We start from the raw sequence: 23244 nt of genomic DNA on the forward strand, positions 1-23244 counted from the left end.
GTCCTTGGCCCCAAAACACACGAACAGGTGAGGACACTTTCTGAAGCCCTTTGTCCTGTCCAGATAGAAAGCTAGCGCCCTCTTCAAATCCAGAGTGTGCAGCGCCTTTTCCCCCTTGGAAGAGGGGTGAGGAAAGAATGCAGGAAGCGATATCTCCTGCGACAGATGAAAAGTGGACACTACCTTAGGCAGGAAGCCCAGGCAGGGACGCAATACTACCCTATTGGGATGGAATAAAAGGAAGGGGGGGGTCAGACCTTAGCGCAGAGAGCTCACTGACCCTCCTGGCAGAGGTTATAGCCACTAGGAATGCCACCTTGTACGATAGCAGGTCCAAGGGGCAGGTCGCCAAAGGCTCGAAGGGAGGCAACATTAGCCGTGCCAGCACCAAAGACAGTGACCATTGTGGTACAGGAGGCGACACTGGTGGGTAGAGGTTGAACATTCCCTTAAGGAACTGGCGGGACTTTGGGTGGGAAAAAACCGTGCTACCATCAACTCGAGAGTGGGTAGAAGAGATAGCTGCCAGGTGAACCTTGAGGGAGGTAACCCTTAATCCCTGGTCCCTCAGGAGGCACAAATAGTCAAAAATCAGCCCTAGGGAGCTATCCGTAGGCACCACCCCTTTCTCACGTGCCCAGGTCTCAAACCTCCGCCACTTGGCCTCGTAAGAGCGCCGGGTAGATGGCTTGTGGGCATTCAGGAGGACCCGTTCCACCTGCGTAGAAAAATTCAATGAGGAGGGACGATCCGCCAAGCTGCCAGATGCAGCTTCCCGGGGTCGTGGTGAAGAATGTCCCCGTTCTTCAAAAGATCCTGCCAAGGGGGCAGCCTCACATAGGTCTGCTGAGATAGCTGCAGGAGCCTTGGGAACCAGACTTGCCTCGGCCAAAATGGGGCCACTAAGATGCAGTCTGTCCTGTCCTCCTCTATTTTGCACAGGACCTTGGCTATCAAGGGGAAGGGCGGAAACATGTAATGCAATCCCTGGTTCCACGTAAACAGGAAGGCATCCCCAATAGAGAGCGGGTCGCTCCCTGCTCGGGAACAGAACGTCTGGGCTTTGGCATTCGCCGCTCTGGATGACGACGAGCGCGGCTTAGCCACCGGAATCGACCCAGCCGTCGGTTCCGACCGAGGGCTCGGAACCACGATCTTCGGTCCTGAGGCGGCAGCTCTCGGATCCGACGCGGTGGAAGAAGCGCTTCGGGGCGGCCGCGCCGAACCCTGCGCTGGAGAGGTTGTCTTCGACGCTGCGGCACTTGCGGGGCGTGCAGACCGAGCGGAGGACACAGAACCCGCCCTCGAGCGCCCTCCGACAGAGGGGCTTGGGCCAGCCTTGGGGGAGGGCAGCGGTATTGCCGTTGACATGACCGCTTTCCAGAGGGAGGAATTCAGCCGGGCCTGCCGATCCTGACGGGCCTTATTCGTGAACCCCTGACAGATCTTGCAGGCGGTCACATTGTGGGTCTCCCCCAGACAAAAAAGGCACTGGTCGTGGCCATCGGTCTGTGCCATTTTAGTATGGCACTTCAGGCAACGCTTGAAGAGCGCCTTTGAGGCCATCTTCAGGGGCGCGCAAATAAGAGAGGTCAACCAGTCCGAGTCAGAAACCGTCCGTTAATTACCGTCCAAATCAGTATCCAAAAGCGAAGTCCGAAGTCCAAACCGATGTCCAAATAAACCAGAAGATCAATCACAAGCAATAAGCGCAGAGCAACGAAGCTAACGTTCTCTCCCAGCGGCAGCAAGAAGAGAACTGAGGGAAGGGGCCGTTGGTCGCTGGAGAAGCACGTGACCGTTTGGGCGGGAAAACGGTCGCTGAGGCGCGCGACAAACGGCCCCTTCGGAGCTATAGAAGCTATGGAAAATTCTCCGGCGGCTGGCCTGCGCCTGCGCAGTCCCCATGTGTGGAGGCACAGAAGAACGAAGATGAACCACAGTTCTCTTCGTCAGATGCTACAGTAAAGTTGGTTAGTCTTAAAGGTGCTACTGGACTCCTTACTATTTTGCTACTACAGACTAACACGGCTAACTCCTCTAAACTTATGTGCGTAATTCAAAAAGAGCTGTGGTTGAGCCAACACACTTCAAGACTGACCCTAATATTTTCCAGAAATGCTGCCTACATCAGCACACACCCACAGAAGGGCAATCCTTTTGGGACCCTCTCCCCAAACTTCAGTCATCCAACTGTATCACCCCTAATGAGGCAGACGGCATGCCTCATTAGAATGATTCATACAGCAGAGATTAAGATAGATGGAGCTAATAGAGTTAGACATCTTCCACGTCTGCCTGCCTCCACAGAGATCTAGTGCACTTTGACCCGAGAGGCCTGGCTTCAGAATTCCACTTCCCAATGGACTTGTTTGACCTGGGAGTTGGCACTGTGCACCCTTGTTAACAAAGCGTATGAGAATACAGGCTGTTGTGAAGAGAAGTTGTTATTTTAGCAGGGTCATAAGAGTCCTGACCCTAAACACTGATGCTGCCTCTTGGGTATCCATGACAGTCTTGCTGTGAATATCTACAGAGAAAGCACCATGCTCAACTTTCAGAAACACTCGCTTGCAGTTGCACCCAACTGGCAATCCAGTTCCTCAAGAGCCATTTTCTACCCATTTCAAAGCCTCCTTGAAAAGGATGTGTGCAAGTATCACTGTGAGGGTGGACTGCAGGAGAGTCTGGTGTGTGTGAGTGTGTAAACACACCAAAGGAAACACATGAAGCTGCCTTGTACTGAGCCACATCATCGGTCTGCCACGGTCAGTCTGGTCTACTCAGACTGGCAGCGGCTCTCCAGGGTCTCAGACGAGGTCTTTCAAATCACCGACTGCCTGGTCCTTTTTAACTGGAGATGCTGAGGACTGAACCTAAGACCTTCTGCATGCCAAGCGGATGCTTTATTGCGGCGCCACAGCCCCTCCCCCTAAGAGGGGGAGTGATCTGAGATGCAGACGCTATTGTTGCTTGCCAGAGACTGTACTCATCCATTTGAGGCAAGAAAGTTGTATCTAGAAAAGAAAAAAGAGGTTTCTATCCAGAGAGAAGACTTTCAGATCTTTTTATCGCAAACATGGTTTAAACAGCGGACTCTAGGCCTCTGCTGGAGATAAGCAGCTTCAGTCCACTGAGCCGGCCACTCAGTGCAGGTGGAAGGGAGATAGAGGATCCAGCCTGGAAAACCCACAACAACCATTGATCCATGAATTGCCATATGACAGAAGTCCATCTGAAGCACATTTGGGGGCTGTATGGAACTTGTGGAGGCTGTAAACCATGTAGCATTGATAAGAGATAGATTGTCGAAGGCAATCAGAGACAGCTTAGATCACTGGAGTCCTGGGAAAGGAAAATGGATTGGCAATTCTGGAGTCTAGGAAACCCTTTACACACCAAGAGGGAGGAATGAGAATCAGCCCTCGCTTGCCTAGAGCCCAGAGGTGGAGAGCACACTGCAAATGTAGTTTGTCTCTGAAGAGAGCTTGCTTAAAAATAGATCCAGAGGAGTCAGCCGTGTTAGTCTGAAGTCTCAAAATAGCAAAGAGTCCAGTAGCATCTTTAAGACTAACCAACTTTATTGTAGCATAAGCTTTTCAGAACCACAGCTCTCTTCATCAGATGCATCTGCTTCTGAGAACCACAACTCGAGAACCACAGATGCATCTGACGAAGAGAACTGTGGATCTCAAAAGCTTATGCTACTGTAAAGTTGGTTAGTCTAAAAGGTGCTACTAGATTCTTTGCTATTTTGCTTAAAAATAGGTGATTATATGCAACTGTCAAATCCATCACCCAATAAGCACTTAATATTACTTTTGTGATACCTATAGGAATAGCCGCTTAGCGCACCAGGATACCATTGAAGATCCCTGGATTATATGAATGCTACTGGACTAATGCAAGATGCCACACAGCAGCCTGCACTAAGAGCTCAAATGAAACACAAAAAGAGTAGCAATAAAGCCGTTCTTTCACTGACCTCTCCAAGCAGAGTCACAGATTAAAGAAAATAGTCCCTGCCATTGGTCAGGGAACGATTCCAGTCTTAAGAGACACCAGAGCTGTGTCAAGTCAGCTGAAAACAGAGCCAAGTTTTGAAGAAAGGTGACACAAATTTGGTGGCCTGGAAGTTATGCAAATCACTTGTTTTGGAATAACGTGTTCTGCATCTTCTAGCTGTGAAAGCAAAAAACAGAGGGGGAGGTTATCTTCATACCCCCACCAGCTGCAGCTTCTGCTATTGCAGCAGGAACTGCCCATGTGTTTTTCAAGCTCTGTAAAGCAAAGGATCCCTAGATACCAACCTGCTCCCAGTATCAAATGCCACATTTGCACAGTGCAATCACGCAAACGGAGGAATACATACAAGCCTTAATATCAATGAGAGCCCAACCTTAGCGCTTCTGCAGAACTAACCAACCTAACATAAGCCTTGCAAACTAGAGATCACAGAAGATCACTTCCAGTTCCTAGTCAACAACTAAACAGGTGGTGGATCTAATGACAGAAATAACAATCTGTCTTTCCTGAAAGCAGTTACTGACAAGCTAGCAAAGATAACCGTGCAGCTCTCTTTCTTTATTCTACTATTTCTAACAGCATGGGGGCAGAAAATTTTCTGGTGCTGTATTTTACTGTGGAAATTTTTCTCCTCACATATGTAAATATAAAAAAGAGTCCAGTAGCACCTTTAAGACTAACCAATTTTATTATAGCATAAGCTTTCGAGAATCAAGTTCTCTTCATCAGATGCCTGATCAAAACTCGAAAGCTTATGCTATAATAAAATTAGTTAGTCTTAAAGGTGCTACTGGACTCTTTTTGATTTTGCTACTACAGACTAACACAGCTAACTCCTCTGGATCTATGATATGTAAATATAGGCTCTGTATAACGACAGCTGTTAGGGCTGTTGTGCTGTGAATCAATCATATAAGATGGACTAAATGTAGAAGCATGGACAGACCCCAGTGTATGTACATGGTCCAGGCTTGTACATGGCACATTTGCTTTCTTTTCCTAATATTTAAATTTTGCTAATGGTACTTCAACAATTTATTTGAATTTGAATCAGTAAATTTTGCAACTTTTCCTAGAAGACCTGCATGGCTGATTATTACAAACTAAACATTGCACATACTTTGTTAGTGTATGCATGCTGTGTTTTGTGTACCTTTTTCGTGGTGCAGAATTTAGTTGCGAGAAGGACTTTATGGAGAGCCAAGCATCTCTTCTTGGAAGACCTCAGGTAGTAGGACTGGGAAAGGACCTGTGTTACGACCCTTACTTCTCTTGGGTAGATTTTACCTTTAATCTTTCCGTTACACCCTCTGGGTAGATTGCTGCCACCAGAAATATTATATTCCAAGATATTTTATTTAAATTTTCCCTTTGGTAACGTGCCTAAACATCAGGCTCCTTCGTGGTTCTATGTGGCCCTGAAGATAGGAATGGGATATGGCAATGACAGCCACTCTGGGATATAACAAAACAAAATAAACTTTTATTTTTCAAGAAGCATATCGAAGTAGTTCTCGGTTCTTAAAGTTACTTTCTATAAACTCATTCACACAGATCTCTTCTAAGGCTTCACACACAGTTAGCCTCTTTCTCTGACTCAATATTGCTCACAGAAATGCTAAAAGCTCCTCAGGCAGCACACAGCTGACCTCTCTTTCTCTAACTATTATTCACAGAAATATGAAACCTGCTCAGGCAGCACACAGCCGGCCTCTCTTTCCCCTGACTCTTATTCACAGAAATGCTTAAACCTGCTCAGGCAGCCCACAGCCGGCCTCCCTTTCCCTGACTGAGTGTCCTTTCACAGACATGCTCAGTTCAGGGTCCACACAGGTCATATTTCTCTCATGAATATTTCAGTATACTCAGGCAGCCCACAGCTGGCCTCCCTTTCCCTGACTGAGTGTCCTTTCACAGACATGCTCAGTTCAGGGTCCACACAGGTCATATTTCTCTCATGAATATTTCAGTATACTCAGGCAGCCCACAGCTGGCCTCCCTTTCCCTGACTGAGTGTCCTTTCACAGACATGCTCAGTTCAGGGTCCACACAGGTCATATTTCTCTCATGAATACTTCAATATACTCAGGCAGCCCACAGCCGGCCTCCCTTTCCCTGACTGAGTGTCCTTTCACAGACATGCTCAGTTCAGGGTCCACACAGGTCATATTTCTCTCATGAATATTTCAGTATACTCAGGCAGCCCACAGCTGGCCTCCCTTTCCCTGACTGAGTGTCCTTTCACAGACATGCTCAGTTCAGGGTCCACACAGGTCATATTTCTCTCATAAAGATTTCCATATACTCAGGCAGCCCACAGCCGGCCGCCCTTTCCCTGACTGAGTGTCCTTTCACAGACATGCTCAGTTCAGGGTCCACACAGGTCATATTTCTCTCATGAATATTTCAGTATACTCAGGCAGCCCACAGCTGGCCTCCCTTTCCCTGACTGAGTGTCCTTTCACAGACATGCTCAGTTCAGGGTCCACACAGGTCATATTTCTCTCATAAAGATTTCCATATACTCAGGCAGCCCACAGCCGGCCGCCCTTTCCCTGACTGAGTGTCCTTTCACAGACATGCTCAGTTCAGGGTCCACACAGGTCATATTTCTCTCATGAATATTTCAGTATACTCAGGCAGCCCACAGCTGGCCTCCCTTTCCCTGACTGAGTGTCCTTTCACAGACATGCTCAGTTCAGAGTCCACACAGGTCATATTTCTCTCATAAAGATTTCCATATACTCAGGCAGCCCACAGCCGGCCGCCCTTTCCCTGACTGAGTGTCCTTTCACAGACATGCTCAGTTCAGGGTCCACACAGGTCATATTTCTCTCATAAAGATTTCCATATACTCAGGCAGCCCACAGCTGGCCTCCCTTTCCCTGACTGAGTGTCCTTTCACAGATATGCTCAGTTCAGGTCCACACAGGTCATATTTCTCTCATAAAGATTTCCATATACTCAGGCAGCCCACAGCCGGCCTCCCTTTCCCTGACTGAGTGTCCTTTCACAGACATGCTCAGTTCAGGGTCCACACAGGTCATATTTCTCTCATGAATATTTCCATATACTCAGGCAGCACACAGCCGGCCGCCCTTTCCCTGACTGAGCGTCCTTTCACAAACATGCTCAGTTCAGGTTCCACACAGGTCATATTTCTCTCATAAATACTTCAACATACTCAGGCAGCACACAGCTAGGCTGCTTTCTTCTGACTGAATATTTTCTCCCTACTCTCCTCCGCCCACACTTCTCCGTCATCAACCAATCATATCGCTCACTCTTCCCTTTCTTTCACCCCCCACTCTTCACCTATCTCACCAAGCATTTAAAGATACGTGCACACATTCACTTGAAATCATTACAACCTGTGCTCAAGAGCTGCCAGATAAATAAATGGCTCAATAGCCTGATAGCATACAGCCCCATGTGATATTGGGGGTGGTGTCAAGTATATACTACCACAGCCTCCTAAATCCTAAACCATTTGCAACGACACAAAGACAACCTCCTCATTCATCTCTGGCTATGAGTGCTGAATTGGTGAAGGGCCAGGAGACAGAAACGTACATGGTCTCCGAAAAGACGAAACAAAAAGAAATGACTGCTCAAAAATCAAGCCACGGAAGCTTTTACTGAAAGAAACAGAGGACTGGAACGACGTCTTCCTGAAGGGCCTCTAAATTACGTTTAAAAGGGAAGCTTTATGACCTCGACAAGCCTGAAAATGCAGCAGTTCCATCACAGCTAAGTCGACATCAAGCAACCAGGCTTCTGAGAGGTTGAAAAGGGCCCCTATCAGTGGGAGTCTTCTCTTTTCTTCTGTACAAAAAGAAAAGAACATTGTGTGTTCCTGCCGCCTAACTGAGGGGCTTCGTGGAGTCGCGATGAGCTTCCGGTTTCTGCAATTATTCCAAAATTCTGGAACTGCCTAAACAGCTTTACATTAGAGAATGGGGGAAAGGGACTGAGGCTTATGGAGGAATGGGAGGGGACTGAGAAATCAAGCCGCCTCCGAATCTTCTGCCAAGTGCCCATAGAGCATCAGGCTTGCCTTTTAAGTAGGCATCAGTCTGCTAAGCTGCCTTATACTGAGAGCCCAGCTACAAATGACGAATTACGCGAGGACCGCACCTGAAAGGAGTCGCAATGTCAGCTGGGAAGCTGAGTTTTAAAAGAGATCGGAAGGCTTTGTCAATTTCCCCTCTCTACAGAGCCCAGAGAGGTTCCTCAGAGGGTTTGTTAATTTCCTCTTCATCTCTTAGAACAAGATGAAACTGACAGCCTTCTGGAGGCACAGAGGAAATTAACAAACCCTCCCAGCAGCCATCTCTGGGCTCTGTAGAAAGGGGAAATTGACAAAGCCTTCCGATCTCTTTTAAAACTCAGCTTCCCGGCTAACATTGCGACTCCCTTCACGTGAGCATCCTTGTGTAATTCGTCATTAGTAGCTTGGCTCTTAATCAGATGACTGGTCCATCAAGGGCAGTACTGCCTAGCCTGAGCGGTAGCCGCTCTCCAGGATCTTCTATGGAGGTCTGTCGCATCACCTACTACCTGATCATTTCCAGGTAGGTAGTCTGCAACAGAACCCAGCGGCACCTTAGAGACAAACAAGATTTCAGAGTATGAGCTTTCAAGAGTCGGAGCTCCTTTCTTCAGATACAGGGAAGAGATGCTGGGGTCTGACTCTGGGCCTTCTGTGTGGCAAGCAGATGCTCTGCTACTGAGCCACAGCCCATTCCCTACCTATGAAAAGTATATTTAAATGTTTATTGACTTCATTTATATCCCACATTTTTCCCCAACAGGGACCCAAAGTGGTTTACATTGTCCTCCTTTCTCCCATTTTATCCTGACAACAATGCTGTGAGGTAGATTAGGTTGAGAGTCTTGTCCAAGGTCACCCAGGGAGCTCTAGCGGCAGAGTGGAGAGTTGAAAGAGGGTGTCCCAGATCCTAGTCTAACATTCTAACCACTATACCCACACTTGCCATTTAAGAACCAACCACTTTCAAGATTCTTCTGAAGCTGCCGAGATGGAACTGAGCAAAGCAGTTCAAGCCCATCACAGACACAGGTTTGGAAAACCGCCAGTTAACAGAGATCATGTAAAAAGAAGCAATACCTCTCTCTCTCTCTCTCTCTCTCTCTCTCTCTCTCTCTCTCTCTCTCTCTCTCTCTCTCTATCTCTCTCTTACAGTTTTAAATAAAGGCTCAAAGTAGATTACAGCATTTTAAATGTAAAAGTTCCTAGGTACAGATGATAATTCCCACAGTGCTGCAGTTACACCACCCCCCAGCTCCAATTCCAGCTCAGCATGACTTTTAGCCCAGTTAGGCAATAAGGCTTTTGCAATACTTCCAAGGAATAGCTCTGAAATGCCATTTGTCTCAGATGGCCAAAGATGCTTCCCTGGATGCCACTGGATCCTAGAGATGAGTAACAGTCATGACGGTGTTGTATAATTCTTTGACAGGACAGGAACTGAAGAGATACAGGTGACTGCTTCTACCCAGGAGGCGAGAGAGGTTTGATCTGTTTTTCTGGCAGTGCAAGTGAGCCACTTCGAACTGTTGTCCTACTGCAATCTTACACACGATGCCCCTGTTCGAGATCCAAGAATCAAAGATAAAGCTTGGTAGCGGGTCTCAAGCAGCCTTTCCATTAATTCTCAGGGGTATGTTTGACAGTAACTTGCTACAGACTTAGCAGTTTTACACAATAGGTATTTCACAACCTGGTATTTCATCAGCCTTGTGCTGCTCTGCCAACACTTTCACTCAACAAATTCAGCTTGACATTTCTTTATCGGTCACACTGACATAAGTTTAGGGTCCAGTCCTTTACTTAGCAAAGAATATCTAATTTGTGCTGATTACTTAATGGCTGGTTTTTTTAAAGAAAATGGACCAGGCAGTGGCTGTAAAGAGATGTGCAGCTCTCTTATTAATAAAAGCCAGACATCTGATGTGTGCCTTTTTAAGTCCTTCCCTTATATAACTGGACTTGATTTTAAGATACGTCCGAGTTCAAACTTCTAAAAGTCAAACACATTAGAAGTCAGTCTATAGAAAATCAACACAATTTTATAACCATGTACCTTCATTCCATCTTTACTTTAGGTAAAGGTAGTCCCCTGTGCAAGCACCGAGTCATTATTGACCCATGGGGGGACATCACATCACGACGTTTTCTTGGCAGACTTTTTGTTATGGGGTGGTTTGCCATTGCCTTCCCCAGTCATCAACACTTTACCCCCAGGAAACTGGGTATTCATTTTACCGACCTCGGAAGGATGGAAGGCTGAGTCAACCTTGAGCCAGTTACTTGAACCTGGCTTCCGCCAGGATCGAACTCAGGTCATGAGCAGAGCTTCGACTGCAGCTTACCACTCTGTGCCACGAGGCTCTAAGTGTTTGGAAATTTCAATTGTGCAGAATGCTGTAGCCAGAATGTTAACTGGATTGGGTTGTACAGGCCCTATCAAACCAGTCTCGGCCCATCTACACTAGATCTCAAACTGTTTCTGAGCACAATTCAAGGTGTTGACCTTTAAAGCCCTATATGGCTTATGAACCTACTTGACTGATCCAGTCATCTTCTGAGGTCCAGCTTCCAGTGCAACCCAGGAGACAGTGGGGGCACTGAAACTTTGGAACTAGAAAGATTCTCTTGTCCCCTTATATTGCGATCTTCCACCAGCAGGGGAAAACTTTTTTTGGTTTCATCTGCTATTTCCTCAGTGATCCCTCTTGCCTGTCAAGTTTTTAACTGTTGTTTTTATGTATGGGTATTTTAACTTGGCTTTAATTGTTTGAATGTTGTTTTGTTTTAATAGTTTTTAAGATGTGTTTTTATTATGTTTATAATCTGTTAGTCCTGTTGGTGGCCCTGAGGAAGAAAGAAAGGGTATAAATTTTACTAATAAATAATAAATGAAACCTCCCTGACTTCCAAGACACAAATAAACCTAAGTCTGGCAAATTTCCAGAACATGGGTAAGCAACCTTTTATAATTAAAGAGCCAAGTGCCATCAACCGTCCAAGTAAGAGATCAAAGAACAGGTATAAGAAAGTCCATTTGCATAGCTGAAGGCATACAATTTATTACTAATAACTGAATGATCAATAATCCATAAAGTCTGTGCTGCTCAACCACTGGTTGTTACAAGTCTTAGTAGGAAGTGGCACACACAAGGTCTCACAGTAATATACACAGAAGCACCTTGCGTAATTGTGTTAGCAAAATGGCATAAATCTACAAACAGTTTGCACTTGGATTCCTAGCAATGGCTCCCCTCTGTTATTTCCCTTTCTGTAATGCATTTCTAAGCAGCCCTGTATTCCCATATATTCCCACTTCCTGGCCATTTCCACTGATTATTCTAACATGCCACTTTCCATTCCAATGCATCTAACACTTCATTAAAGAGTCATATTTAGTTCCACACCGAACTACATTTTTCTGTAGAGCCACAGGATGCAAAACTCTGCTCCAGAAGATAATCAGACAAGTTCTGCATGTAACAATGCTTCAGACATCAAGACTGACCCATCTGCGTCTCTACAGAGTGTTGCCAAGTAGGCCCCCTCCCCTGCTTTGAAGCCTGCTATGAACTGTGTTAGAGTTTCCTGCATCACTGTTTTACTGCTACACCAAAGACTGCTTTGCACGTGTGTGTTCTGATACACGTGTCAGTTTCCTGCCTGCGTGTCAATTACCTTGCTGCTGCAATAGACTGTGTAGTTTACTGACTCCATGTTTGGGTAACTGCACAAAAGGACTCTCTTTCTGGGCAGCCCTGCCCTGACCTGTATCTGGACTTCCCAGTGTGTGTTTGGACTGTGTTACAAGTGTGCCCCGTGCCTGCGTTGCCATCTGCCACGGACCGTGCCTGTTCCCTGCTTTGGACTGTGTTTTAAAGTGCTGTTCCCCCTGCCTCCATGGAAGCCTGCCTCATATGGGCCCAAGCCGCTGCTAGCAGCCGGGCGCCTGCCGGGGAAACCTCCAGCGAGCCTGGCTAGGCGCTCCCTGGTCAGTTCCCGCCTGGAGCCTCCCGCGGGCCGGTCCCCGAGCTTGCCCTTGCTACCGGGCAGCCTGCTATCCAGCCCCAGCTATGCCCAGCCGGCATCCATGTTCTCAGGCACCCAGAAGACCCTGGGAAGAAGACTGCTTTGAGAAGCCATTTCGGCGAAGCGGGCACACCACGTCCGCAGCGAGAGCCCCTCGCCCCGCTCTGCATATCTTAGGAGCCGCCCCGGAGAAGGAACTAAGTGCTGACCATCCCAAGCACTTAGAGAATGCATCTCAAAGAAACCTCCGCATTCCAAAGCTGATGACATCAGGACAAGCCCTGTCCGCTGGAACATCCTTTCAGCCCACTTGGATTTCCCCCTCCCTCTTTTGTCCCCTCTTCCTGAGGTGTCACTTATCACAATCTGATTACCAAAGTGGCCCATCCAAGCCATTCAGTGACCCATTAGACCCTTTGTTTTAATCTGTGAGAACCACCAAGTACAGCACCAGCCCCAGGGTACGTTGTGGGGTATTTAAGCTGGTCTCCCAGACCACTCGGTGCTTAGGCCATTCCTATCCAGACTTCCTTGCTGTCCGTCTGTGGTCCCAGTGCTGGCATTGGGCCACCTCGCTGCTGCGTCTCTGCTTCGCTCCAGGATAAGTGAGTATTCCCCCTATCATCGTTGGGAACCAGCTAATGCGAACGTCTCTGTATTTCCTACTCTGTATTTCTTAGACCTTGTATGTTCTTTGTATGATTGTGCAAGCTAGGCTTACGCTACACTCAATACACGTGTTTGGACCTTACTCCTTGTCTGCCTCTTTTTCACTAGAGTGTCTGGGATCGGGACCTCCGTAAACATAGGTTATGATCCTCGCTTAATATTAATAGTTACAGACTGCTACAGCTAATTCCCCATTATAATAAAGAGCAGTTCTGGTAACAAGAGAGACAGGTGATAAAATGGTCATGTAAAGTTTTCACTTGCTAAACAGACTTGCTAAATGGATTTTAATCATATTTGGGATTCAATTTAAGGAAACTGCCCCCATTTTTAGTCTGGCTCTTCCCTAACGTCATGTGATCTGCACTCACTGTTCTAAGGAGAGTCTGGTTTTCTCCTTGACCTATTCTGTGGTCTGCAGTTGTTTCGGTTAATCTGTGGATAGGTAACAAGTCATGTACCCTATTCACAACAGTTTGGTGGTCTGGGTGACAGGATCCTGTGATTTCTGATGAGGGCCTTTTTGCTGTAGTACACAAACTGCTCAATTTCCACTTTCTAAACCCAAGAAGGCATGTTGGGTGGGAATGAGTATCTGGCAAAAGGTTAACTTACGACTGCAATTATAAGAAGCAAAGAACCACCCCAGTGTTGGTTAATAGTTCTTGCAAGAGACACTCACGTCCTGTTTCAATTCATTCATTAGCTGCTGATGGTAAGGCTCGATCTTCACAGCCCTGGGCACTGTGAAATCTGGCACCAAAACAAAATCTCACTGCTTCTTCAGAACTCCAACATGATATACTTTGCATTTCCACTTCTCAAGCTGATTGAATAAAGTCAGAAATCATTGAGGCAGAGCCTGCTCCGGGTTCAGAAAGGGTACGTCTTCCAATACTCGGCGAGACGCTCTTCACTTTATTCAGCTCAGGACACTGGAGGCAATTTTACGTGAGCTGGAAGACAGGTGTTCCTGCTCACTGGGCCAAACTGCAACTAAAACAGCCTGAATCTACCTCAGTGTAAAGAGCGCAATTTAGCTCAGGGAATTAAAAGTGTGAATGTGTGTGGCTCTAGCGAGCATTTCTATCTTGTGGGTTGGCTTTTCCCCCATTTCCTCCTTCAGCCAGTTTTGGACTACTTGCCTTTTGTGGTGCACCGCGAGGCCCTCCAGCCGTTATAACCGGTGTACTGTGGGTGAGGACCTCTGAACTGGTGAAGTTCCTGGCCACCTTCCGGGCCGCCTAAACGCGTCTATGTGGGTGGGATCCCAGAAGTAGGCTCTATAGATTTATATATATCCTGAAGCAGCACATATAAAAATCTCTTCTGCCCTCCCCCGTCTCTCCTAAGTCCGTCCAAACCCCGTTCCTGCCAGCACTTAGGCTTCAATCCCCGCTCCGGAGGAAACGTGAAGGGATCGATAGTCTGTTCGTTCAGTCAGTTTAGCTTTGGGAATCTAAAGCCAGGTTCCTGAAGCCCCGCGGCAGCCGGCCGCACCGTGCTTAAGAGTTTTAAGTTAGACTCTTGGGCGCCTTTCCGCTTGCGAGTTGTAAGTCAGACTCGTGAGCGCACCTCGCTTGGGAGTCAGTGGGACTCTTGGGCGCACCCTGCTTGGGAGTTGTTAGAACTCTTGAGCGCACCTCGCTTGGGAGTACAGTAAGCTTTACTCCTGGGCACTTTCGCTTGGGGACTTGCAGAGGCAGTCCTTGAGCACATTTAGTCTTTTGGTCTTGGCTTGGAGACAGTTTAACCGTTTGTCTCTGAGCACGAGGCCTGGGGACACTTTGAGTTTAGTTCTTGGGCAGAGAGCTTGAGAGCATTGTTGGCTTCTGAGCAGAGGCTTGGAAGCACTTCAGTTCCTGAGTAGAGGCTTGGGAGCATTTCTGGTTGCCTAAGCAGAGGCTTGGGAGACCCCTTAATTGCAGTTTCCGAGCAGAGGCTTGGGGACACCTTTTGGTTTCCGAGTATAGGCTTGGGAGACCCCTGAGCTTTAGCTTCTAGGCAGAGGCTTGGAAGCACTGAGCGTTTTTGGTTCTTGGGCTTAGAGAGCTTGAGAGCACCCTCTGAGCCAGTAAACTTTTCCTGGTCCCGTGGCTTGTAGGCAAGCTTGAAACGGGAATAGGAATTCTTCCTTCTCCCCCAGTGGAGAAGAACCGAGTGTAGGACCCTGAAATACCCTTGTGACCCTAAAAGTAGAACCTTAAAACCCCCTGGTAAAAACCCTTGAGGACCTGAGGGAAGGATAAACCTCCCAAAGGAACATAGAGAGGAAGAAGTTGTTAAAACCCTTGAGCAGCTTTAATCGCCCCACCCCTGGTGTCGCTGATCTACTCTTTAACCTCCCCCGAGATCAGCCCTAAACTAAAAAGTAAAATGTACCGGGCAAACCCCACCGTGCCTCGCCTGGAGAAGTGGCTAGTTAAGAAGGGAGATTGCCCTTGGGAAGCCGGTTCCTTCAAGGGACCCGACCCACTCCAGATAGTTAGAAGCGCCTTCCAGGACTTCTGTGACAAGGAGAAACCTAGGTCTAGCAAAAAGGACAGATATGGAGCCTGGGCACTTTTCACCGCCCTGCAGGACAGCGTGTCCCTAATTAGCAAGTTGCAAACAGCACAGGAGGAGTTAGAGGAGAGGTCAAAACGAGAGCAGGACGCCTTGCGCCTAGAAATCCAGACTCTCAGGACCAAGCTAACCGACCAGGAGAGAGAACATGAGGAGAAAGCAGTTGAGTGGCGCGCCGAACGCGTCAATTTCATATTAGAGAAGCAAGGACTAACTACCGCCCTCCAGGACGCTCAGCACAAGGCTGAAGCGGCCACCGCTCGTGCCGATATGGCTGAGCACGCATTAACAGAGGGACAAGAAGAGATTACCAAGCTCACCCATGCCGCCCGGTTCATGGCGGACCACAACCAGTCTAAAGCCGCAGCCGCGGACCATTCAGCTTGTAAGAGGGAGCTAGAGGCCCTAAAGCGACACTTGGGGATGCAACAGGCCGTAATTTCCGCCGTGCACCCCTCAGCCCTCTTGGCCCTCCCAGAAGATAGTAAGGATAGCTGGACATCTCAATCGCCCCAACCCGAGGAAGCCCCACAGCCCCTCCATCCAATAGCTACTAAGGAAATAGTATCCATGGACGAGGATGGCAGGAAGACAGACCGGGTCGTTAAAGAAACCCGCAATTGGAGGCCCGACGAGCTCCAAGCCATAGCAGATCGTATGGGACCCCTAAACCGAGACACGGCCATCCAGTGGTTCACCCATGTGACCACCTCCCAGCCCTCCGCTAGTGGTTCCGATGTGGCCCAGCTGGCCCGCCAATGCGCTGCCCCTGAGATAGTTTCGGCCCTCAATGCCTATATTTCTAACCGACGGCTAGCCACACGCAGCCAGTATGGAGCAATTAAAGAGATCTGTGCATTCCTGTGGCCCACCAAAAGCTTGAAAGCCCTGTACATTGCAGAGTCTCAAAAACCCGGAGAGGACCCAGAGGCATACTTAGCTAGGAAGCAGCTTCTAGCTGAGCTAGCAGACGAAGTGGACCTAGATGCAAGCGATGTACCCGACTTTGACGAGTTAGAATTCAGGAGAGCAGTCTTAGATGGACTCAATAGTACCACCCGCCTAGCACTAGCAGGAGTGGAGCCCGGGAGCATCTCATGGGGAGACCTGGAAGCTCGCATCAGAAGCATTGCTGGCCTGTTGCGAGAAACCGGCGCCATCCGCCATGTGAAGCCCCCGGCCTCTCGTAGGAAGGAGAGCGAGCCGATAAGTGCAGTCACCTATGCCAATCATGGCCCCCACTCTCAATACCGACCACAGGGACGCAGCCCGTACTCCGAGGCAAGGGGAGGAATCCTGAGGGGAAGGAGCGGCAGCTTTAACCGGGGAAGGGGACCGAGGGACTACCGCCCGGGAGTCTCCTTTGCGCCCGCCCCGAGTTACAGTTCCTCCTCCCAGCAAGGACCCCACGAGCCCCGACTACAGGATGCACCCATAGCCCCTTCTCACTCGCGAGCATCGCACCCGTACCACCATCAGGTCTACCCGCCTCCAGATCAGTCTAATGCTTGGGGAGCATCGCAGGGCGACCACGAGGGCTACCGGGACCGCGGCAGCACGCCCCAGTCCAGGGACTCCCTCCGTTGGGAACTTTGGATGCGCCTCAAAAACATTGGAGCGAACATGGAGCTCTTCGACGGAAAGCCCACGTCCGTTCTAATGAAGGCGATCATGGAGTGGGAAGACCAGCAGCAGCCCCCAGTACCTCCGTCGGCGCCCCCGTTACCGCCAGACCCTCCCTTCTCGAGTCCCCCGATAGCTGCGGTCCGGGAGCGCCCGAGCCCCAACAACCCCTTTAGAGGAAGCGCCGCTTCCACCGACCAGAGTGCAGGATCAGAATAGGGTTGCCCCGAGTCCCAGTCTCCCTCCGTGGGCATAGTTGCCAAACTAAAGCCGGACACATGGGGGAGACCGACAGTGAAGGCAGGGATCGGGACTCCCGGGGAAAAGAAGAAGCCTGCCACCCTCCTCATAGATACCGGAGCCTCACTTAATATACTCCGGCCCACCTTAGTCACAAAGGGAACTCAGACCCCCACAACCATGCAGCTCGCCGGTTTTGGAGGCGGCACGCAGGAATCCCCAGTCTGGCAGGATATCCCCCTCTCCGTTGGGAACCTGGCCACCCGGATTTCGGCATGCGCAAACCGGGGAGAAGACGATGGACTTTTGGGCATGCCATTTTTCCGTGCCGAGGGACTGACCATTGACTTAGCAAACGGGCTCCTGTGGCGCATCCCGGGAGGCCCAGACTTTGTTAATGCGGTCCATCGATGCGCAGCCCTCAAGGCCCCCCTTCCTCTCGCCCCCATCACAGGAGACCCCTGGGTCCAGGACTTTCCCGAAGTGTGGGTGACAGATAAGGCCGAGTGTGGGATAGTGAAGGGCGCCTGCGTCCTAATTGAAGGAAAGGACCCCCCTCCCCAAAGACAGTACAAGTACCCAGCAGAAGCGGAGGCAGGGATAGCCAAGACTATAGAAGGACTCCTTGAGTGGGACGTCATACTCCCGATGCAGTCCATCTGCAACGCCCCATTGTGGCCAGTTCTGAAAGCAGATGGAGTGACCTGGAGAATGACGGTAGACTTCCGTGCCCTGAATGCCACCACCCCTCCAGTTGCCCCGGTTGTGGCCAAGTATAATGAGATCCTAACGGCCATTGCCGCTGGGTCCCGGTTCTACTCGGTCATAGACCTGGCCAATGCTTTCCATTCTATCCGGTTGCATGAGTCTTGCTGGTACAAGTTCGCGTTCACTTTCCGCGGCCAGCAATACGCATTCAAGCGGACACCCCAGGGATTCCACTCCAGCCCCAGCATTTGTCATGCCCATGTAGTTCAGATGTGGGAACGCCTCCAACCCTCCTCGAGGCCCCACGTACTGAGCTACGTGGATGACATTTTAGTCCACGCCCCCACGGAAGAATTAGCCCGCCAAATCACCAGGGAAGTCCTGGAACTCCTCCGCGAGACTGGGTTCAAGGCAAGCAGGGAAAAGGCCCAATTGGTTCAGACCAGCGTCAAGTACCTGGGTCTGACCCTGGGACCCGAGGGTCGCACCCCGGACGCCCAGCGAATGGAGGTCATTTCCAAGCTGCCTGCACCCACCGATGTCCCCTCCCTCAGAGCCCTTCTAGGAACTTTTAACTTTTCCCGAGACTTCATTGAGTCCTTTGCAGACAAAGCTCGCCCCCTTTATGCTCTCCTCAAGAAGAACACTCCCTGGGAGTGGGGACCGGAGCAACAGACAGCCTTAGCCGAGCTAAAGCGCAGCCTGGCCGCAGCCCCGGCCCTAGCCCATCCGGATGTTACCCAGCCATTCTTTATTCAGCTGGCAGTATCGGACAAGAGCATAGGAGCCACGCTCACCCAGCAGCAAGCGGGAACCGCTAGAGTAGTAGCCTATGCCTCTCGCAACCTAACCGCAGTAGAAGCTAAGTTTAGCCCATGCGAGAAGACATGCCTTGCTCTGGTTTGGAGTCTGACCCATTGGGAATTTATCATAGGAGGCTCCCGCACAATAGTTCAAACTACTCACACGCCCCTCAAATATATTCTGTCTGGCAAGATACAAGACGGACAAGTTTCAAACGCCCGCATAGCCCAGTGGACCCTGGCCCTGGTCAACCGCGGAGTAGAATTCAAAAGGGAGACCACTGAGCCACCAGCCCCCTATGGCCTATTGGTAACCGGGACCGAGCACGAGTGCCCCCTGGACCCGCCACCACAGGTTGTCTGGCCAGTCACTTGGGGAGTCCCGCTAGAGGAAGCCCGACAGAACGGCTTCACATGCTGGTTCTGTGATGGCTCCTCCTTTCACGTTGGAGGCTCCCCTCGGACAGGCTACGGCGCCGTGCGAGTGAGCGACGCCCATACTCTCAAAGGTCCAGCCCGCCCCCATTCCAGCCAAGCGGCTGAGGTGCAAGCGCTTCTGGCAGTGCTTGAGTTTGAGCCCCCAGAAAGCCCACTTGCCATTTATACAGACTCGGATTGGACGGCCAAAGCCGCCACGGTCTGGCTCCCGGTGTGGCAGAATCAGGGGTGGAGAGCTAGCGATGGGAAACCCGTAGCCCACCTACAGCTATGGCAGCAGGTAGCAGCACTCCTCCAGTCCCGCTCAGGCCCAACGCAGGTGACCCATGTCAAGGGACACCAGAAGACAAATTCAGAGACCGCTTATTGGAATGACCAGGCAGACCTTGCAGCCAAGGCAGCCGCCACTGAAAATGCTCCCCTACCGGAACCAGCCACCGATTGTCCCCTCCGCCCTGTCATCACTCGGGCACAAGCCCGCAGCCAAGCTCAGGGAACCGCAGGAACACTAGACCTAGCACAACTGCAGCAATCTGACCCAGAAATAACTGACCTCCTAGCCGCAGGAAGGGATCAGACAGGGAGACTCATGATCAGAGAAGAGGAAGGCATAGTTTGGGCAGTAGATGCAGCCGGCGAACGCCATTGGGTAGTGCCATTGGAAGTTAGGGCTGACTTAATTCAGTTTGTCCACGAGCAGGGACACCGAGGCAAGGATCTGACTCTGGAAAGGGTAAAAGAGGTTGGTTGGTGGCCTGGCATGCGCACCGAAGTAGCGCAATGGGTAGACAACTGTCTGTCCTGCGCTATGGTCAATGCAGACCCCACCGGACCTAGAGCTCCCCTCCAGCATCAGAGAATTGACGGACCCTGGGCTCGCATACAAATTGACTTTATCGGCCCCCTTCCCCCCACTGCTCGCGGCAATCGCTACTGCCTCACTGTCATAGACCCCTTTAGCAAATGGGTCGAAGCGTTTCCGTGCAAGCGCAACAATGCAGCCACCACAGCCAAACTACTGTTCAACAATGTCTTTTCAAGATGGGGCATTGTGCGAGTCATGGACTCCGATTTAGGCTCACACTTTATCGGAGAAGTTACACAGGAGCTTTGTAAAGCACTGGGCATCCAGCAGCGGTTCCACATAGCCGGCCACCCTCAGGCTTCAGGCGCCATAGAAAGAACCAACCGGACCCTCAAGGAGGCTCTCCGCAAGATGGTTCGCTCCTCCGGGAGAGACTGGGATGAAAAACTCCCCATAATCCTAATGGCCATTAGAGGCACTACCGCAGTTCACGGGCTCACGCCCCATATGGTAATGACAGGGCGAAGAATGCAGCTCCCGGAAGCCTTCTGGCTAGATACGCAGCTCCCTTCCGATATGCAGCCCGTAGTGATTAATGACGCTTGGGTCCAGGACCTGCTCTCATCCATACACGCCGTCCACATGCAAGTGGCCCAGAAGTTGGGCACAGCTCAGAAGGATATGGACCGCAAATTAGGATGGGTCAGGAACCCCAGGCAGTGGGAAGAAGGACAGCTCGTTCTGTACAGGAAGTTTTCGCAAAAGGCGCACTCACTAGCAGCCAAATGGCAAGGCCCAGTCCCTATCACAAAAAGAGTCTCCCCAGCTGTCTATCAGGTAGCCATCCAGAGAAAGACAGGAGGAACGTGGCTAAAATACTTTCACGCCTCTCAATTAAAAGAATGGAAAGGGAAGCCGCTGCAAAACGCCCCTCCTGTGTATGACCCTGGGGGAACCTCCACCAGCCCAGCCCCCCTCTGCCCAGTGATTCGCCAGATATCCCTTCACCCTGGGCCAGAGATACCCTGTGTCCCCTTGGATAAGACCTTTGTAGCTTTAGTATAAAAGAAACAGTAGGATATGTAGATGTAAGAGTTTTTCCAGTTCTATTCTTTAACTTCACTAGGCGGGCCCCACAGTTGGGACCCTTAGGGAAAGACACGGCAATCAAAGCCAAATAGGACCACCACCGAAAGTGATTCTTAATTGGATTGTAAGCCGCAGGTTCGGGAAAAAATTGCACAAGCAAAAGAGATTTGCTGTGTGAAAGTGGTTGGAGAGGCTTTAGCCCAGGGTGCATACATTCTTTCGAACATGGTGGAACCACCAAAAAAGGTGATCCCTGTATTCGAAAATATATCACCCGCCGTGCTGGTGAAGATCCCGCATCTACGTAGATTCGGGGTCTCACCTGCCAGACCCACGCTTTCGCATGATGGTCGGCTTTGGCTTTGAGGGCCGTGCCTCCCCTGGAAAAGGACACCCCGAAGACCCAACATCCCTCTTTTACTAAGGTTCATATTCGTCATGGTGAGTTGCTATACGGCGCCACCATCTAGTACGCTTTAGTGCAAAGGTAAAAGACCCGCCAGTATTTTGTAAATATGTACCCTCTGGAATATGTTATTGGGGTACGTTCGCCACGCACAAGGGGCAGCGTACCTCATTTACATAGCCAGGATCCCCCGCGCCAAGATGACCCCCGATTCACCCAGACTCAGTGGCGCCGACAGATCTCGGCCGCCTCCGCCGCTTTTCGATAAACGCTGCCGAGCACCTTCGGCTCCACTTCGGCCCTTTCCGCCAGCAGCCGCCCGTCCCACGTAATCTTTTCCCTTGCCCATACCGTACAAGGGAAAAGAAGGGGGGGAGACATATTGAAGTTTTAATGAAGCCCTGCCAGGCCTTCCAAGGGAGGGCAACCCAAAAGTACCCCACACCCGTATGCCTCTTGCTCCATGTGTTTTTCTTTTTTTTGCTCAGTGCATTTTTCTTTTGCTCAGTATATTTTTCTTTTTGCCCGGTGTACCTTTTTTTTTTAAACCAGAAAATGGGGCCTCCCGAGGGAGTCCCCCCCCAAAAATTGCTAGTCCTGCAAACATATGACGAAAGCCCATTTTTAGGAAATTAAAGCGAGGGCCCCCGTCTGCAGCAACCCTTATAGTTAATGGAAACCGCTCTTTAGTTTTCTTTTCTTTTTAAAACGGCAAGGCCAGGCCAAGCCGGACCGATAGCTCTCAGCCCGCAAAATAAAAGCAGCCCGCCGCCAAGCAAGGGGCACCTGAAGGCCACATAGCCTAGGCACCCAGAGACCCCTGGGGCGAGTTTGCATAATCCCGCCTAACGCATAGCCGACCCTTGCTCGACGTAAAGACGTCCCCCCTGAAATATACACGCTTTAGAAAGAAACCTTCGCACAGGAGTTCCCCAGAGCAACAAGCTGGAAGGCTCGCTTAGTGCTCTGGGACTTCTCGTTCGAACCCCGCTTAACATACAGTGCTGGCAGAAATACGCCCTCCTTTTTCCCCGCTTTACTTTATTTTATTTTTGCTGCAAGAAACTCAGGGAGCCTGTACTTATATCCGCAGGTCTCCCCAGGATATTTTCACTACAGAAAGGAAAGGAAGGCCAGGAGATGAGGCACCTGGCTACTCTGTGTTTGCTCGTGCTGGCAGGCACCCTAATAGAGGGACGCCCGTCCAAATTAATGCCCTACCCCCACTGGAGATGCATCAATACCCTGGCAGGGAACGAAATGATGGTCTGCAAGGTTGTGCAGCAGAGCAATATTACCACCCCCATGGATCGCACAAACTTCCGCAGTTGTGAAGAGCAGTGGATCCGACCCCCAGAGCTTGTTATTTTATGTGTGGGAGTGAAGACTCTGTCCCAAGAATTAGTATGTTACTCGCCTACTGACACAGTGTCACCACTTGCTCCGATTCCTTGTATGTTTCTTCCCCGTATCAGGCCAGCCCCCACCGTAGTCCCGGTGGTAGACAAATATACCACCCCTGCCAATTTCGAAACCTCGCCATTTGTCACTGAGGCTCTCGGACCATACTGTGAAGTTATTTTAGTGTCGGCCGCAGTATGGAAGGCAGGAGACCCCTTTAGAATGACCATCCTACTAGGCACCACTACCATTGAACCTGCATCAGTCACTATCACGCCCCCTTCAGGCACGGCTCTCTCCTTTGCTATAGAACGCTGGGAGAACCTGACCTGGATTGTAAAAGAGGAAGATCTAGCCAAACATGGCCCACCCGATTGGATTCTGGTTCAAC

General features: G+C 50.1%; 1 protein-coding gene across 2 annotated transcripts in view; it reads right to left on the reverse strand.

Moving 5' to 3' along the window:
* The window catches only part of RAB6A (RAB6A, member RAS oncogene family), a 120952-nt gene that overhangs the window by 65470 nt on the left and 32238 nt on the right, over positions 1-23244 (reverse strand). The gene's annotated exons all lie outside the window — the stretch shown is intronic.

Source organism: Eublepharis macularius, chromosome 3 (genome assembly GCF_028583425.1).
Source record: "Eublepharis macularius isolate TG4126 chromosome 3, MPM_Emac_v1.0, whole genome shotgun sequence".
Lineage (NCBI taxonomy): Eukaryota > Metazoa > Chordata > Lepidosauria > Squamata > Eublepharidae > Eublepharis > Eublepharis macularius.